Source organism: Meles meles, chromosome 5, assembly GCF_922984935.1.
Source record: "Meles meles chromosome 5, mMelMel3.1 paternal haplotype, whole genome shotgun sequence".
Taxonomy (NCBI): domain Eukaryota; kingdom Metazoa; phylum Chordata; class Mammalia; order Carnivora; family Mustelidae; genus Meles; species Meles meles.
This window is the reverse complement of record NC_060070.1, coordinates 90,367,831-90,386,370: the sequence shown is the minus strand read 5'-3', so window position 1 is coordinate 90,386,370 and position 18,540 is coordinate 90,367,831. Positions and strand designations below refer to the sequence as shown.

The window sequence follows — 18,540 nt, the reverse complement described above, 5'->3', positions numbered from 1 at the left end:
TCGATTCCAGGACCCTGAGACCATGACCTGAGCCGAAGGCAGAGGCTTAACCTTCTGAGCCACCTAGTGCCCCAATTTCACCTTCATTTTTGAAAGTTAATTTTGCTGGATACAGTACTCTTGGTTGACAGGGGTTTTATTTCTTTCAACACTTTGAATAGTAACATATTACTCCATTCTAGCCTACAGAGTTTCTGCTGAGAAATCACTGATAATCAAATGGAAGCTCACTTGTATGTAACAAATAGCTTTTCTCTTATTGTTTTGAACAATGTGGTGTGTCTTGCTGTGGTTCTTCTTGGATTTTTCTTAGTTGGGAGTCTTTTTAGCTTTGTGACTATGTATTTCCATTTCTTTCCTCAGGTTTGGGATGGTCTCAGCCATTATTTCTTCAAATATGCTCTCTATTCCTTTCTCTTTCTCTTCCTTTTCTGGGACTCCCATAGTATGTACATTGGTTTTCTTAATAGTGTCCTATAAGTCCCTAAGGCTCTCTTCACTTTTCTTCATTCTTTTTTCTTTTTTATTCCTCTGACTTAATTTCAGATGACCTGTGCAAATCATTGCAAGCAAAGGACCTTTGCTGCTCTTTCCTTCTGCTTTGTCATATTTGCTGTTAAACTCCTCTAATGATTTTTTCACTTCAGTTATTGTATTTTTCAGCTCCAGAATTTCTTTTTATTCTTTTTGAGATTTTATTTATTTGAGAGAGAGAGAGACAGACAGAGAACAAGCGGGGAAAGGGGCATAGGGAGAGGGAGGGGACAAGCAGACTACCTACTGAACGGGGAGCCCAATATGAGTCTTGATCCCAGGACCCTGAGACCATAACCTGAGCCGAAGTTAGTCACTTAACTGACTGGGTCACCTAGGCACCCCTTAGTCCAGAATTTCTGTTTCTGATTCTTTTCTTTTTTTCTTTCTTTCTTTCTTTCCTTCTTTCTTTTTTTTTTTTTTTAAGATTTTAAAACAACCACCTATCTCTGTCTTTGTGTACTAGATTTGTGTAAGGAAGACCTTCACCAGTTAGCCCAGCTGGAGGTTCTAGGATCCCTCAAACTTTTTGTAATTTCTTGTCCCCCAGATGTCTGCCTACAGAACTGTACCTCAGACATACAGTTTATCTCTGTTTTTTCAGTGGTTTCCAAACTCTGACACCAGTCTGGTCAGTGCTGAGTCTGGTGAGACAGAAATCTGTCCTTCAGCAAACCCTCAGATGAGCCAGAATGTTGGGTACTTTGTCCACCATTGTTTCTGTCCAGAAATAGGAGTCCTGGTTGAGGGCTTTTCCTCCTACTTGCTCCATGCTCTGCTGTGTAGGGAGAGGGTTATCAGTGGCCACATGAGTACACAAATTTCTTTTCCCTTTTTTTCCTGAAATCTCCTGGTTTTATAATGACTTGGATACTATAGCTTTTTAGGTGATCTCTGGAGTTCTAACAGAGGTATTCTGATCCATTTCTGATCCATATGTTATGAACTCACTTTCTCTGTTGAAGAATGAATGAGGGCCTATAACTTCCTAGTCTGCTGTCTTGCTGATGTCATTCCCTCTAATGCTTTTTGTTTTTAAAGAATTTTGCTTTGCATTGGCCATAGGAAGAAGTGGAAGCTGCCTTAAAGTAATTGATATATTCTGACCAAGAATACAAGATTTATAAATTAGAAGTATCAGTATTTGGTAGACTGTAATAAGTGCTCAGCCTATAAATGCAATAGGAGCTAAGAGTAGAACTTCATAAATCTTAAACCTGGAATTGGGCAAATAATAAACTTCTATAGATGGTAAGTTCCCTGAAGACAAGGACTGTGCTTTTTTTTTTTTTTTTTTAAGATTTTATTTATTTGTCAGAGAGAGAGAGAGACATAGAGCACAAGCAGGGGGAGTGGCAGGCAGAGGGAGAGGGAGAAGTAGGTTCCCTGCTAGGCTAGTCCTGTGGGACTCAATCCCAGGATCCTGGGATCATGATCTGAGCTGAAGGCAGATGCTTAACTGACTGAGCCACCCAGGTGTCCCAAGGATTGTGCCTTTTTACTATAATATTTCCAGGGCCAACAAAATACCTAATAGATACTCAAATAATTTACTTAACAAATAAATTAGCAGAAAGGAGTATAGACCCTTCCTAGAAGGGGGCAGTATAAGCAAAGGTGAGAAGGCAAGTGTATATTTAGTGTTTTTTTTTCCCAAGGAAATGGATAGTTTAGTTTGTCTACTTTTGGAGGAAGCCTACAGAAATACTCAGAAATAGAAGGGTCAGGTGGTAAAGTCTTAAATGTTAAGCAGAAAATAGTAAGGTGCTGTGGACGTTTTTAGAGCATTTACTTTTAGAAAGGGCTTTTTGGGTAGATTGGGTGGAAATTATTTTCCATTATGAAGGAAGAATTTTTTTTCTTTTTTTTTTTTTTCTAAAGATTTATTTATTTGACAGATAGAGATTACAAGTAGGCAGAGAGGCAGGCAGAGAGAGAGAGAGGAGGAAGCAGGCTCCCCGCTAAGCAGAGAGCCCGATGCGGGGCTCGATCCCAGGACCCTGGGATCATGACCTGGGATCATGACCTGAGCTGAAGGCAGAGGCTTTAACCCGCTGAGCCACCCAGGCGCCCCAGGAAGAATTTTTAAATATGGATGTTTGGCTTGATGTGAGTACATAGAAGGTAAAGAGAAAGGAAGGAATCCTTGATGAGAAAGAACTTTTCATTCTTGGATAAATGGGAAAGTGATAGTGCCACTAATGGAAATGGGGAGATCAGAGAATGGAAGTGGTTTTGTTTGTTTTTAACAGGGAAAACTTCATATTTGCTGATCAAGGTGTCTTTTTTCAGGTGTTTTGGGTACTGGTTTGTGAAGAAAGCCTTACTGTTCTCTGTGAGCCAAAAGACCTCCTTTCTCAGCTGCTTGCCACTTCCTGTGTCTAATCTTGTTAACTTCCTTCCTACCTGTTCAATTTATCATTTCGTAAACTTTTCCTACCTTTTGTTAACTTGCATTCTCTGGTTCTTAAAACAGTAGTTGTGTGTACATCCTAATGCCTTCCATTTTCCACACATGAGTAACCTAGCAAAACTAAATTGCAGCCAAGTTGGCTTTTGTGACTGCGTTTCAGAATCTTGTAACAGACATGTTAATGGCACAGGCATTGCTCTGCACTAGCTAAAAAACCCCCCTTGCATGCTAAATGTGTATTTGTCTCCTTCCATCTGTTCATCAAGCCATCCATAACGTATTGTTACACCTTTGGCACTCTGGGAGATACCAAGTAAGTGTAAGACATAGCAACCTAGTAGTAAGCTGTGTCCTCCAACCTCAGGATCACACCCTTGATGGTGGGTAAAGACTCAGATCGAAGACGTTAGTGGTGGTTTGGTCTCAGGATGGTGCATCTCCCCAAGAATCACCACGCCTCCTTTCCCTTGCCACCCTCTTCCCAGTATTACTGTTGCATTACTTCTTTCCCTTCCTGTATCTTGGATAGTTAAGTGTGACCACACTTGAAAGATAGGTAGCACTTTTTTTTTTAAATATTTTATTTATTTATTTGACAGACAGAGATCACAAGTAGCAGAGAGGCAGGCAGAGAGAGGAAGAAGCAGGCTCCCCGCTGAGCAGAGAGCCTGATGCAGGGTTTGATCCTAGGACCCTGGGATCATGACCTGAGCGGAAGGCAGAGGCTTTAACCCACTGAGCCACCAAGGCGCCCAGGTAGCACTACTTTTGAATCCTGGTTGAATTCTTTTCTGACTTTGTGTTCTTAAAAAAATTATTTAACATCTAAGAAAGCCTCAGGATCCTCATTTATCAAATGGGAGTCATGGCATCTTGCTGTTTCAGGCCTAGAAAAGTTGTGAAGAGTACTTGAGACTTGGGGTACCTTAATGGTTACTGTTGGTATCGTTGCATAATTGTTCACATTTTGTCAATATCATGGGAGCCTTCTAAATATTTTATTTATTTATTTGATAGAGATCACAAATAGGCAGAGAGGCAGGCAGAGAGAGAGGAGGAAGCAGGCTCCCTGCTGAGCAGAGAGCCCAATGTGGGGCTCTATCCGAGCACCCTGGGATCATGACCTGAGCTGAAAGCAGAGGCTTTAACCCACTGAGCCACCCAGACGCCTCACGGGAGCCTTCTTACATAGCATTTGATGTTATGTTAGAGTGAGGTAAAATAGCAGAGTCAGGAGTAAAGTGGGAGGTTATAAATTGAGAATCACAGGTTCAGATGTGTCAAAGACATGGAAAACCTAAGAATTCCCTATACTACAGAGAAGCTCATGAAGGCGTTAAGATAGGACACATTTCTTTTAGTTGCCTACATTGATTTTCTGCCTAGTAATGGGCATCTGTGTTTCAGTATTTTCAGCTATGCAAATATGTGAACATTTGACTTTTTAAAATTTATTTATTTATTTATTTATGAGAGACCACACAAGCACAGGTGGAGGGAGGGTCAGAGGGAGAAGCAGACTCCCTGCTGAGTCGGGAAGGTCTGATGTAGGACTCAATCCCAAGACCCTGGCATCCTGACCTGAGCTGAAGGCAGACGCTTAACCAACTGAGCCACCCCGGCGCCCTAACAAACAGGGCCTTAAAGTCAAATGCTGGGCACCTGGGTGGCTTAGTCTGTTAAGCGGCTGCCTTCAGGTCAGGATCCCAGGGTCCTGGGATGGAGCCCCGTGTTAGGCTCTCTGCTCAGAGGGGAGTCTGCTTCTCCCTCTCCCTCTGCTCCTCTTCCCTGCTCTAGCTCTTTCTCTCCCTCCCTCTCTCAAATAAATAAATACAATCTTTGGGAAAAAAATAAAACACTGTTTGTTGATATGTTAGTAGACCTGCTAATATATTCAACACATTTTTCGAGTTCTGTCTCATTTTAGCATCATCGACAGTGCTTTGTGAAGAGGGCAGAATTCTACAATAGCTTTTTAGGAGACATTGCCAAGACAGTTTTGAAATCAGACAGTGAATTGTCTGGGCCAAGTTAATAAATGTTTTCCAGATGAACTGTTACTCTGCTCTTTATCACTTGGCTCCTTATAGTGTACAGAAGTCTTGCTACTGTTTCTTATTTTCCTTGAACCCATACTGTGATAATCTTGTCCACATCTGCCTTATTTGAGCCCAGATTCTCACCTGTGATGTATGATAAGTATAAGGGAATTCTCAATCATACCAATGAGACCTAGTGAGAGAGAAGCCTTGCTGTGTTTTTTTAAAGATTTTTATTTATTTTTTGACAGAGACCACAAGTAGGCAGAGCAGCAGGCGGGGGGGGGGGGGGGGGGGGGGCGGGGAAGCAGGCTCCCTGCTGAGCAGAGGGCCTAATGTGGGGCTCGATCCCAGGACCCTGAGATCATGACCTAAGCTGAAGGCAGAGGCTTCTGAGCCACCCAGGCGCCCATACCATGCTATGTTCTTCATGTGGAATTTTTGTACTTCTTTTCACATTTCAAACTGGAGTCACTTTCCAAAACCTTGCATTGTTAGAGTATGGCAGAACGTTTAGAGCAATGTTGCACATTGGTGCTTAAACATTTTATCACCTATTATAACTCTTTAGTTATTAATCATTTATTTCAACTATGAGGATTAACAAGGAAACATTTTATATTCAATTAACAACAAAAATTTACTTCCCTAAACATCTGAATTTTTCATTAACTAGAATTCAAGTCAAAAGCAACCTCCACCCCTTTCCCCCCAAAAAAGGTAGGGGCAAAAAAGGTAACTGAAAGTATCACATGATCCTTAATCACAAAAGAATAAAAGAAATGTTGAATTATGTTTATTGTAGTGTTTTGAAATGTCAGAGTAGTCAATTATTTGAGTTAATTGATAGTTTATAACGTTCTAATCCTATTTTGACTGGTTTCTGTGCCTAAAACATACTTCTTGGTACATCATAGGTGGACTCTCAATAGTACTTATTGATGTAATTAACTTATAGTGATAAAATATTTCCTGCCAGAAATGCCCTTTCAAGTAAACTGGTATCTGTGAACAGCATAGTCCTCATAATAACAGTGAGTTTCTAGTTGAACAAAACGAACTTCTTTCAAATAATGTCACTTTGTTGAGAACTATCAGAAATGACATTCTTGGGGCGCCTGGGTGGCTCAGCGGGTTAAAGCCTCTGCCTTCAGCTCAGGTCATGATCCCGGGGTGCTGGGATCGAGCCCCGCATCGGGCTCTTTGCTTAGCTGGGAGCCTGCTTCCTCCTCTCTCTCTGCCTGCCTCTCTGCTTACTTGTAATCTCTATCTGTCAAATAAATAAATCTTTAAAAAAAAAAAAAAAAAAGAAATGACATTCTTACTGTGCTTGCCAGAAACACACCATGTATGTAAACTATCTGGAAAGCCAAGTCTTTTTAAACATTTGACTGTTTTGCCAGCAAATACCTAATTTCACTAGGACCTAGGCATTTACCAGGACATACGTATGTTGCTACAAAAGTGTGACAGTCCTGTAAAATGTTCAGCAAAGGAACTGGAACTGGGAAAGAATCAGTGACGTGGGCAGTCATCACAGAACTTCAAAAGACAATTGTGTCTGTGTAACACAGAACAAACAGTTCAACTCATACTATCAAAGTGGTGGAACTCTACCTAGGATTAAAAAGACCAGCAACAGGAGCGCCTGGGTGGCTCAGTGGGTTAAAGCCCCTGCCTTCGGCTCGGGTCATGATCCCGGAGTCCTGGGATCGAGCCCCGCATCGGGCTCTCTGCTCTGTAGAGAGCCTGCTTCCCCCTCTCTCTCTGCCTGCCTCTCTGCCTACTTGTGATCTCTGTCTGTCAAATAAATAAAATCTTAAAAAAAAAAAAAAAAAAAAAAGACCAGCAACAAACATGAATAGAAGATGCCCAGGAAAGATTTGGGGTCAAGTTCTTAGTTTTTGTCTGTATGAAGAGCCCTGGGTAAGGAGTGATAAAAAGTGGTGCAGCCTTTGCTTTAAGGAGCTTGGAGTATGGTGAGGAGACTAGATAAACAACTGAGGGCTGTAGGCAATGAGAGGCGTTCTTGGAGGGAGAGATTCATTGTGCAGTGCAGTGGATAGGAAAAGCCTGAGCATAGAGCAGAAAAAATGGTATTCCAAGGAAGTGAGTAGTATCAGGATTTTGAGTAAATGGTGAGCACATCAGTCTGGTTTGCATGCAAAGAAAGGATTCAAGATAATATTAGAGGCTACTTTGGCATCCAGTTGTTTGGAACACTTATAAAGGTCTGGCTAAGGGACTTAGGTGTTATCATACAAATAATGGCAAGCTGTTAGAGATGGTAGTTGTGGGGTTTTGTTGTTATTTAATTTGGAGCAATGGTTAATGTTAAGTCTGGATTTGGAAGCTCAGAAGGGTTAGTGGTGAAGGGGAATAATCAGTTTACTTCAAAAATACTAGCATCACTTTTTGTAGCCAAAATGTAGGTTATCTTGTTTGGAGTTTCCTATTATACTCTGAAGTTCAGTCAGGCCGTAAAAGTAGCACCAGTGTATCAGGATCTCCTGCTGGCTGGCACTGGTGCTTCATACTGCTTTCAAAATTATTAATTGCTTGCAGATCTGTTCTCTTTACTCCACTATTGTCTCTCTTCCTACCATGAACTTACTATTTATTTGAATACTTTCAAAAGTACAAAACAACAAGGAATTTCTGCAGGGGTTAAAGTAGGCACTGGATTACCAAAACAAACTTCCCCAAGGTTTGAAGACCTGTGATCATTGGGAGGAAATACGGGTCTTGCTTTGAACTTAGCTACATCCACCACGAAAACAGTCCTAAAGAGTGCCTAGAAGAGAAAGCTGTACAGGTAAGTTTTATTAGACCTTCATGGAAGCAGATAAACTGTGGAGGAATTAAACTGTTTCAGAGAAGAAATAAAGAGGGTAAAGCTACCCATTTCATTTTTTGAGGTTAGTGTAATTTTGTTACAAAAACAGAAGGATGATAGAAGAAAATGAAAGGCTAATCACATTTCTGGATATGGATGTGAAAATTCTAAATGAAATATTAGCAAATTAAATGTATCATTATATTAAAAGGCAAAACAAAACATTATGACCAGATGGTTTTTTTTTTAATAATTGTATGCAAGGATGGTTCAATATCAGGAAATCCACCACTGACATAATCCAGCATATTAATTTTTAAGGTGGTATGGTCATATAATTTTATTAATAAGCTCAAAAGAAAATATTAGATGGAATTTAATATTTAGTCTGATTAAAATTTTCTTTTTACCAAACTAGAGATAAAAGGGAACTTCCTTAACACAAAGTTAACCAAACCCCTCTGTGATAGCTATCATACTTAATACTAAAACAGTGTACCCATTCCCTCTAATGTTAGGAACAGGGCATGGTGCCCACTGTCATCTTACTATTTAGTAATAATTTGGAGTTTCTGGTGAATGCCAGAAAAAAATAAATAAAAAATATAGATAGGAAAGAGAGGACACAGCTGTCTATATTTGAAGAAGATGTGGTTATTCATAGAAAATTTAAGAGAATTGACAAAGTATTAGAGTTAATAATGGAGTTCAGCAATTTCGTGGTTGAACTGTATGAAATTAACATTTCTTTGTAGGTAAAAATGGTCAAATATCAGTTGTTTTTATATGATTCAATCCAATATAAAAGTTATTCATATCAATAGCTATTTATTAAGTGTATATTTTTTAAAAAGATCCCATTCACATAGCCATAAAAAACTGTCAAGTATCCGGGAAATATCTAAATAAGAAATATGTTAGTCCTTATGGAGGAAACATATTGCAAGACTTGAATAAATGAGAGATACCATGTTCATGGATGGAAAGACTTAACTGTCATAAAGAGGTTACTCTTCCCCGAATAAGGTTTTATTTTATTTTAAAATTTCTAAGTTTTACTTAAGTAGTTTTTACACTGAACATGGGGCTTGAACTCATGACCCCGAGATCAAGAGCCACACATGCTGTTCTGACTGAGCCAGCAAGGCGCCCCTCCTCAAATAAGGTTTTGATTTAAAGCAATACCAATCAAAAACTCAAAGGATTTTTAAAAATAATTTTGCAAGCTTATCCTAAATTTCATATGGTAAAGCAGGAAAAACGGCTAAGTCTGCGTTGAAAGAGAATTGAAGAGCAGTGGTACAGAATGGCAAGATTTGCAGAACTTGTCTCTGTAGTAATCAGAACAGTGTGGCCTTGCTAAGGGACTAGTCAGATAAGCCGGCTGAAGAGAATAGGAAATAAATCCAGATGTATTTTAATAATCTAAGTGTAAAACTTTAAATCTTTCAGAAGATACTATAAGGAGAATATCTAAATTGCATCATATGATTGCATTAACTGAATCTTATTCAGGACAAAAAATACTTTAAACAAAAGACAAGCAGCAGACTAAGAGAGGGTATCCAGAATATATAAAGAACTCATTACATAAAGAAAAGACAACACGATCCAAAAATAGGCAAAGGTTAGTTGATCTCTTGAAATATGTAATACCTGTTACTTTATTTCTGCCAATATTAGATATATGTTGATAGCACCTTCAAATCAGTTTAGGTTTTGTTGTTTGTTTTTGTTTTTGTTTTTTGGTGAGTAAAGTGATAGAAGTTTATTAAGTGAAGATACAAAAAAAGCTCTCAAAAGTGAGAGGGGTCCTGATGGGGTTGCCAACAAGGAACTTTAGGGTTGGTTTTTTTTGGTTGGGGGGGGCTAGGGTTGGTCTTTTATAGACAGCTAACCAGAGAACTTAAATCCTTTTAACATCTCTACTGATAGCACCATTGAGCAAGGACTAGTGATAACACCTTCAATGGCCCACCTCCCCCCCCAGGATCTCCGTTATTCTTTGTTGTTCTCTTTGTAGGTCTCAGGTGATTATCATAAAAGACACCCCACTCCCCACGCCTAGGGCAGAGTGGTCCTAGAGCAGGGTGGTCTGGTTTGTCCCCATATCTCTGGTTTCCCCACACCTCCACATTTTGGGGATTTCTGTGAACCTGATCACATAGCCCCCTCTCTCTCTTTTCCTCCCTAGCCCCACCTGTCCCTTACTCATTCCTCCCCCATGGAATAGTAACCCTAACTACCGTTAGGGAATGGGACAATGACAGTTCTGGCTGCTTCCTGCTGAAATGGGGTAGCGGGCTGTATGGCAGTTAGAATCTATCCAGGGGTTGGTCCAGGAGCTTGTGGTATGGCTCCAGGGGAGGTCATGATGGGCCGCAAATGGTACATGCACCAGCACATGCAAAGGGATAAACATAAAACAAGTATGAGGCCCCAAATTATGATCTCATCCCTTTGATAAGATCCCTAGTTACCAATTTTGTCAAATAGATCAGTGGATATCTTGATCTTAATAGATCACAAATGTCCCCTGCTAATTGGGACCCTTTGCAGGAGCTAACTGTAATGTTAGAACACATGTGAGGAAATATTTCGCATCCCAAATGGTGTAGCAATAGTACAGTCAATAGTGGCACGGTTCTTGAGAAGTCCTTCTCTGACTTCATTCAGTTGTTGGCTTGAATGCATCCAGTGCCTGGATACTATCATTTAGAGTCCTGTAGATGTGGGTGGATTCCTCTTCACGAGGTTCCCAAAGTAACCTGGGGTTCTTGCACCCTTTGGTGGAAGCGATCCCAGATTTCGGCACCAAAATGGCACGGGAGAGCTAGGTTCTTGTCTCACAGAGTGGAAGAATGTATCTTGCGGACAAAGGCAAGTGAGTAAAGCCATTGAAGTTTATTAAGTGAAGATAAAGAAAAAGCTCTCAAGAGTGAGAGGGGTTCCTAAGGGGTTGCCCAGAGCAGTTTTGTTCTTACTGGTAAGTTCTCATGTGAGTTTATGTTTTCTTCAGTTGACAAAAGAGAACAAAAATGGTCAATAGTTATTTGAAAAGACGTTCAACATTAGGCTAGTAATTAAGCAAATAAAAACTGAAACAATGAGATAATTCACATTAGATTGTAAAAATCTATAGTTCTGACAGTAGTCAGTCACATTTGGTGAAGAGCCAGCTTTGGAATCTGTCTCACAGCTCAGCCATGTACCAACAATGTGGCCTTGGAGAGGTTTCTTCTCCTCTCTGAGCCTTTTTATTTTTATTTTTTTTTAAATGATTTTAAAATCACTTACCTCATCAAGTTGTCAGGAAGAATCGGTGTGCATTAAGTGTTAGAACAGTGCCAGGATATAATAACGTCCAAGAAATGAGAGTTCAATTATTTCTAATGCAAGTTAATTATAAAAATACTAGGAAGTATCTAGAAATTTTAACCATGTTCTACTTAGAGAGATCTTAGATAGAGAACTACCCCTGAAATTGCCAGATAGCTTTTTGCTAGCCCTCACAGATGGCCTTACCATGGTGAAGTCATAACTAGGGTTTAAGACCCTAACTCTAAAGGTTCAGAACCTCAATTTTGTGAGAACATGGTATGGTGTCCAGTTTCTTGGGAACTGACTTACGTGGCCAAAACAATTAGAATATTCATTTACAGTGAGAAATACAACTGTTAAGCATACTAGTATTTGAACTTGGTTATTACATTCTCTCCTTGAAGGCAAGCCACATGGAAAATCAATTTTAGTTTTCTGTGCAAGCAGTTAATGCAAAGGAAGTCTGCTGAATATTTTTCATGATTAATGGTATCTGGCCCTCATCTGGTATCACCAGGCGCAAGTAGTTGTATTTACAAACTGGGGGCTTGTTCCCTTATGCCATGTAGAAAGAGCACTGTTTCATGATTCCTCTGAGGGTGCTCCCTCTTACCTGTGGTCTCTAGTCTGTGGTCAGGCATAGGCTCATATGTCCAGGACAGTCATATTCTCCCTAGCTCTCTGAGGTTATACCTGGGTTACTTTGATTGGGTGTGGGGGCCCTGGAACTCTGAAGTCACTCAGACCTTAGCGTTTGGGTATTTTTAACAGATGGATTACTGTGTTTACTACTCCCCACCCCCCACCCCCCCTTTCTAGCATCAATCTCAGAAGATAAATCCTTGTCTGCTCTTTTGGAGACATTTGATATTAATATCATGTGAGAACGGAAAGTTCCTTATTCCTTTTTTTTTTTTTTTTAAAGATTGATTTATTTGAGAGAGAGAAAGTGCGTGTGGGTGGGGTGGGGGAAAAGGGAGAGGGAGAGAGAGTCAAGCAGACTCATGTCGAGCACAGAGCCCAACACAGGGCTTGATTTCATGACCCTGAGTTGAAACTAAGAGTTGGACACTTAACCGACTGTGCCACCCAGGTGCCCCCAAAGTTCCTTATTTCTTTTTATTTTTCCTTTTTTTCTTCTTCTTGTTTCTTAAACCTACTCAATGATATCAACACCTTAATGGACCTGCCCTCCTTCCTATTAAGGTCCAGGGCATATCTGGACCTTTGTGAGGTATTTTCTTTACCAGCCCTGAGGAGCTGGACTCTAACTGGAATTAGTAAAGCATTAAATAGTATTTTAGAGGTGTGTTGGTTGGTCTCTTGGAATATTATTTATTTTGCTTCTGCCAATATTAGATATTTTTTATTGATAGTTCCTTCAAAGCAGTTTAGTTCTTATTAGTTTGGGTAGGTTCCCGTGTGAGTGGTAGGTATAGTGATGGTATATATATTTTGATAAATTTGCTGTAGCTGAGTTAGGTGGTTTGATGGGCACTTTATTTACCCTTGGCTATAGCCTATTAGTGACCATGAACTTAAAAATAACAAACTGAAAGGGCACCTGGGTGACTCAGTTGGTTAAGTGTTCAACTCTTGATTTCATCTCAGGGTCTCAAGATCGAGCCCCATGTCAGTCTCTGTGCTGGGTGTGAAGCCTGCTTAAGATTTTCTCTTCCTCTCCCTTTGCCCTTCCCCCCTAAAAAATAATAAAAATGAAAAAATAAAAAACAAACTGAAGTTTACTAAGAAGTCAGGCTCAGACAACACATCTTCAGAAATGAAAGGTTTAATTTTAGAATAATTGCTTTTCTAGTTATTCTTATGTATTAAAAGCTAATCAGTTGCATATGTCCATTGTTTCATCATACCTCACTGATCTAATTTGGTGGTTATGTACAGTGTTCAGTGCAGTTACCACAGGCAACATGGGAGGGTTGCTGGAAAAAATTATGAAGTTGTGAGGCTTATTTTTTGTGTTCTTATATATTTTGTTTCAGAGCCCTCCCTCCTTGGTGTCCATTACCCCTTATGGCTCAAGTCTGCCTTCTGTTGGGTCTCAAGCAGTGATTCAGACTTTTTCTCACTCTTTAGTTTCTTCCTCACTATATTTATCTACACAGCACTGTGTCCCTCAGAGCTCTGCTTTCCACTTCCTGCTATGGTAAATTAATCTGCACTTAGGTGTTAGCCACTGATTGACTTTGTGCGTTTCTCTTACAAGATTCTATATTTGCCTTTATTGAGGGTATCATTGTCTTAATCCAAAAGGTAGGACTCACAGCAGGATAGGAGGGTTGGCGTCTTTAAAATAAGAGCAGAGGTGGCTGGAATTTGTGGGATTTAAACTACACGAAGTTCATTGCCTGGGTGTGCACTGGCCCTCTTTTCTCTTGTGTCTGCTTACTATGGTTGAGTTCCCAGAAGCACTTCTGCTTTATTCTTACACGAGAGATGAGGGTTCATGCACAGTTCATGTCTTTGAAAAGCCTTCTATGCCTTATTTGAAAGAAGACCTCTTTTATATTTTTGCCATGCAGCACATTCTGTGGGACCTGTAAATATTCAATGGGCATACCCCCACTGGAGAGGGAGCAGAGACTGATTCTGCTTCTTTCATCCAACTGCATTTTATGGTGCTATGGGTTTGTTTCTAACATCTTAATTGGACTTTTACTTTCCTTGCATTGTGTTGCTTAAAGGTCTTTAATTTGCTTGGGGAAAATAGTGATTTTTCTCATTTTTAATATAAAAGAATCATCTAATTTCTTGTTTAAGAGTATTTTTTTCCAAATGCCTTATTAAAAGAAACTGTCTGGATAAAATCAAGATCAGACAACCAATTACTGTCAGCTGCTCATTTAGCCAGCCCAACTTTAGGCCCTGTGGAGGCAAAAATAACTGTTCTCAGGGATAGGTGATAAGGTGGCCAAGTGAGCCAGGACTTTGCTTAGAAGCATGCACTTTCAGAGTGCAGTTACATGGCCATTTTATTTGAGCCTCCCTCAAGAACTCCCTGAAGGAGATACTATAGCCTACCGATTTTGATTTTACAGAAGGAGAAACAGACTTACTGTGTGGCTTTTGTACTTGGAGCGGGATGGAGGAGGGTCCTCCTCCATTTACCCGATTGCCTTCACCGCCCCCTAGTGCACGCTCATGCTCACACTCCTTCAGAGAGGTTGGTCGGGTGTGGTGGGATGTAGTTTGCTGATCAGTAAACTGGAATACTGTGAGGAGCTATTCCATGAAGGAAGGAAAGATCTCTTGAGAGTTGGAAAAGGCAAGAGACTGCCCACGGAAATCACTTCTATGGACAAATTTTGGTAGTGGCTCCTGGGGAAGTAAAGTGGAAATGACTTTGGTACCTTGGCTGACAGGAAATTTCACATGATTGACACTTGACCCATGAAGGCTCTGCTATGTTGCTGCTCTGCAGTAAGCCAGAGAGGTCGGCACTTGGCTGGTCCTAAGCTTCTGGAGAGGGACTGTGGGGGTGGGGTGGGGGGTCCCTGTGCAATGATTAGTGCTACTAGAATATAATTCCTTAGGTTCTCCATATACCATAAATATCACTCGATTACCTATCTCCACATCTTCTTTTCTAAGATTTTATTTATTTATTTGACAGACAGAGAACACAAGTAGGCAGAGAGGTAGGCAGAGAGAAAGGGAAGCAGGCTCCCTGCTGAGCAGAGAGCCGGATGCTGGGCTTGATCCCAGGACCCTGAGACCACGACCTGAGCTGAAGGTAGAGGCCTAACCAACTGAGCCACCCAGGTGCCCCTCCACATCTTCTTTACTAATGAAAACATGATAAACCATGGATGCTCTGTGCTTATTTTCAGTCATCCTGCTGATGCCTGAATTTTTAAATGATGCTGGTGCCATCTCTTTTTAAAAATAGATAACATGTGATTTCTTTTTCCCAAAAGGTTCAAAGGTTGATGACTGAGTCTCCTCTCCATCTCCACCCGCACCTTGCCACCATGGGGTGTGTGGTGTTACCAGTTTCTAGTTTAACCTCTTAATGCACGTGATGGCAGGGGGAGGTTGTATGAGTATAGTTATTTTTTAAAACAGTCATGATGGTATATTATATACACCATTCTGCCCGTTTGTTGTTTTTTTTTTTCACATACTGTATTTGGAATTGTTGTGCAAATAGGTCTGCCTCTTTATAAAACAAAGCAAAATGGAAAACAACTGATGGTTTCCATTGTATGGCCCATTTATAATTTATTTAATCGGTTCTCCATTAAAGCGCCAGAGTGTTCTCTTTGCAGCTTCCAGTTTTCTCCTTTTGTGTGTATGTAACAAATACCCCTTTGTATTTGGCCCTTCTTTCTAGACATTTGTCTTCTTTGCTCTTGAAATAAAGTGCTTAAAAATTGTGTCTCCACTCATGCAAAATATGATGGGCCTTTGTCCTGAAAGATGTGCTTTGGTGTATTGATGGGGAAGGCCTGGAACTGAATATACTGCTATCATTTTAAGAAACAGGACATTAGGAAGAGGAAGTTCCCATTTCTTGGAACAGCCACTGAAGTAACCAACACTGGCATCTAATCCTGACAATCCATTTGCAAATTCTAGTCAGATTTATTTTCCATTCACAGAAATTGTTCTTTTTTTTTCCTCTACAGGCAGTTCCTCCCGTATATATGTGTCTTCCATACAAATGGCCATGTGTGGAAAGCCCTCTTCAGCCACGTTGGGGAGTGGGAGGAGGGAGATTTCCCAATTTCACTGCCTGGGCTGCAGCTGGGAGAGCAATTCTTGGCATTTCAAGTTGAAACTTTGAATTAATTTTCTCAAAATAATACATGTGGTCGTTAGCTTCCCTCCTGGTAGTGCTAGTATTCTAGTACTACACTGGAGATACAGGATGGGCTTTCACTGGCCCATGTGCTATTTATGACATTGTTTCTCTGAGAAGAGGATTCCAGAGTCTCAACTGGGAGACGACCTGTTGGTTGATGTTTGTGAATATTGGATTGGATCCATGTGACCAAATGTTGCTTTGCCAAATATCCTGTGGCCTGGGAGTAACCTGTGTCTGCCTGGGGTCAGAGAATTGTGCTACTGTTTGCTAAGACCACAGTGAGCCTTAGGAAGGTACAAGGGGAGCTCCTTGACACCTGATGATCAGAGTTAGTGAGGAAGAAGCAGAACTGTGAAAAAATGAGGGTTTTTCTTTTCCAATAAAGGAAAAAGTTTCAGGGAGAAAACATTAGACCAAACAAGAGCATTTCAACAGACTGACTAAAGTGGCTTTGTGACCCCAAAACAGAGATACTCAGGAAGTTCTTATGGGCAAAAATCTGGTACAGTTATTGAAAGCAACTTTGGGGGGCCTGCAGAGAGATCCTAAAGGGTATATTTGAAGCCCAGACCAAAGAGTATTTTGCCAGCCATCTTCTGTGACTAAATGCTGCTGAGAAAAACTACTGCTTCGATTTGGTGCATCCATGTGGGGAGGGTGCATTTCAAACTAGATATGATGGTAAAATGATGATAGAGATAAAAAGTGTCCCAGAACTTCTCTAATTTGTGATAGGTTTCTATCAAGGTTTTTTGCTACCAGAGAGTATATTCTTTATTGTCTTAAAATAATTTTAAAAATATTTATTTTGAGAGACAGAGAGAGCACACGCATGAGAGAGCACTATCAGAGGGGAGGGGTGGAGGGAGAGGGAGAAACAGACTCCCCACTGAGCAGAGAGCTCGGTGCAGGACTCTTATCCCAGGAAGCCGGAGTCATGACCTTGACTAAGCCACCCAGGTGTCCCTGTCTTAAAACAATTTTTTGGAACTTTGTAAGCATACCCTAACAAAGGTTCAACAATTATGAATGGTTTGACATCAACCAGCTTCAACAATTTTGAATGGTTTGACAGTGTTTCCATCTGTCTTCGTGCCACTTTCCCCTTCCCAGAATAATTTAAAGCAGATTCCATACATCATAATATTTCACCTATAGATACTTGAGATATCTCTACATGTAAAGACTAAAAAAAAAAAAAAAAAACCCCACCATACCAGTGTCACATTAAACTAATAATGTTTTCTAATACTTAGTCTGTGTTTAAATTTCCCCAGTTGTGGTGGAGAGGGAAGGATTACAAAGAGGCATAAAGAAATTTGGGGGGTGATAGATGTGTTCATGCTTTTGATGGTGGTGATTTTTTTTTTTTAAAGGTTTTGTGTTTTTTTTTTTAAGATTTTATTTATTTACTTGACAGAAAGAGATCATAAGTAGGCAGAGAGGCAGGCAGAGAGAGGGAAGCAGGCCCCCTGCTGAGCAGAGAGCCCGATGCGGGGCTCGATCCCAGGACCCTGAGATCATGACCTGAGCCGAAGGCAGCGGCTTAACCCACTGAGCCACCCAGGCGCCCCGTGATTTTTTTTTTTAAAGATTTTATTTATTTATTTGACGGACAGAGATAACAAGTAGGCAGAGAGGCAGGCAGAGAGAGAGGAGGAAGCAGGCTCCCCGCTGAGCAGAGAGCCCGATGCAGGGCTTGATCCCAGGACTCTGGGATCGTGACCTGAGCCGAAGGCAGAGGCTTTAACCCACTGAGCCACCCAGGCGCCCCAGTGGTGGTGATTTTATAAGCATATACCACATGTCAAAAACTTACCAAATTATATACTTTAAATGTGTACAGTTTATTGTATGGCACTTAAACCTCAATGAAACTGTTAAAAAACATAGTGATATAGGTAGAGGCAGACAATATTTTAAAACATTTTTTCCCAGTTGTCTGAAAAACATCTTTTTATAGTTGGTTCGTTGAAATCAGGATTTAAATATGAACCACACACTGAGTGTGGTTGACATGTCTGTGGGTTTCGTATAGTCTATAGTAGTTCCATCCCCTCATCCCCTTTCTTGCTTTATGCTATGTATCTGCTAAAGACTTTAGATCATTGATCCTGTAGCATTTGCCATACTGGGATTTGGTAATCTGGCTAATTGCAGCCTTGTGTAGCATGTTCTGTCTCCCACATTTCTCATACCCTGGTAGTTAGATCTAAATGCTTCACTGGACTCAGGTTCAGTTCATTCAGCCAGAGTACCTTATAGGTGATGCTGCTGTGAACCCTTTACTGCATCCTATCGGCATGTAGCATGTAGTGTGTGATTGTCCTGCTTTTAGTGTGAAACTGATCAATGAGTCAGGTGTTTTCCGTCTTACCTACCCCTGATAAGTTTCCTGTTAGCTTTCACGTAGTATAAGGAGCTGCTGCTTCACTCCATTATTTCAGTAGGGGCAAATTGCTTGCTGGGTGTGTGTTTCTGTAATTTTTAATAGCTCTACTAAGGTGTAAACAATAAACTGCACATACTTAAAGGGCATAATCCGAGAAGTTCTGGCATACATATACACTTT

At 40.6% G+C, this 18,540-nt stretch overlaps 1 protein-coding gene across 7 annotated transcripts in view; it reads left to right on the top strand.

Moving 5' to 3' along the window:
- Nucleotides 1-18,540, top strand: part of USP49 (ubiquitin specific peptidase 49) — a 92,606-nt gene that overhangs the window by 56,278 nt on the left and 17,788 nt on the right. Inside the window, exon 1 of one of the 7 annotated variants that reach the window (XM_046004472.1) lies at nucleotides 180-233. The exons of the other annotated variants lie outside the window; for them this stretch is intronic. The gene's annotated coding sequence lies outside the window, so the exon portion shown is untranslated. Of the gene's footprint in view, nucleotides 1-179; nucleotides 234-18,540 lie in introns of those variants that run through there. 7 annotated transcript variants of the gene reach the window in all.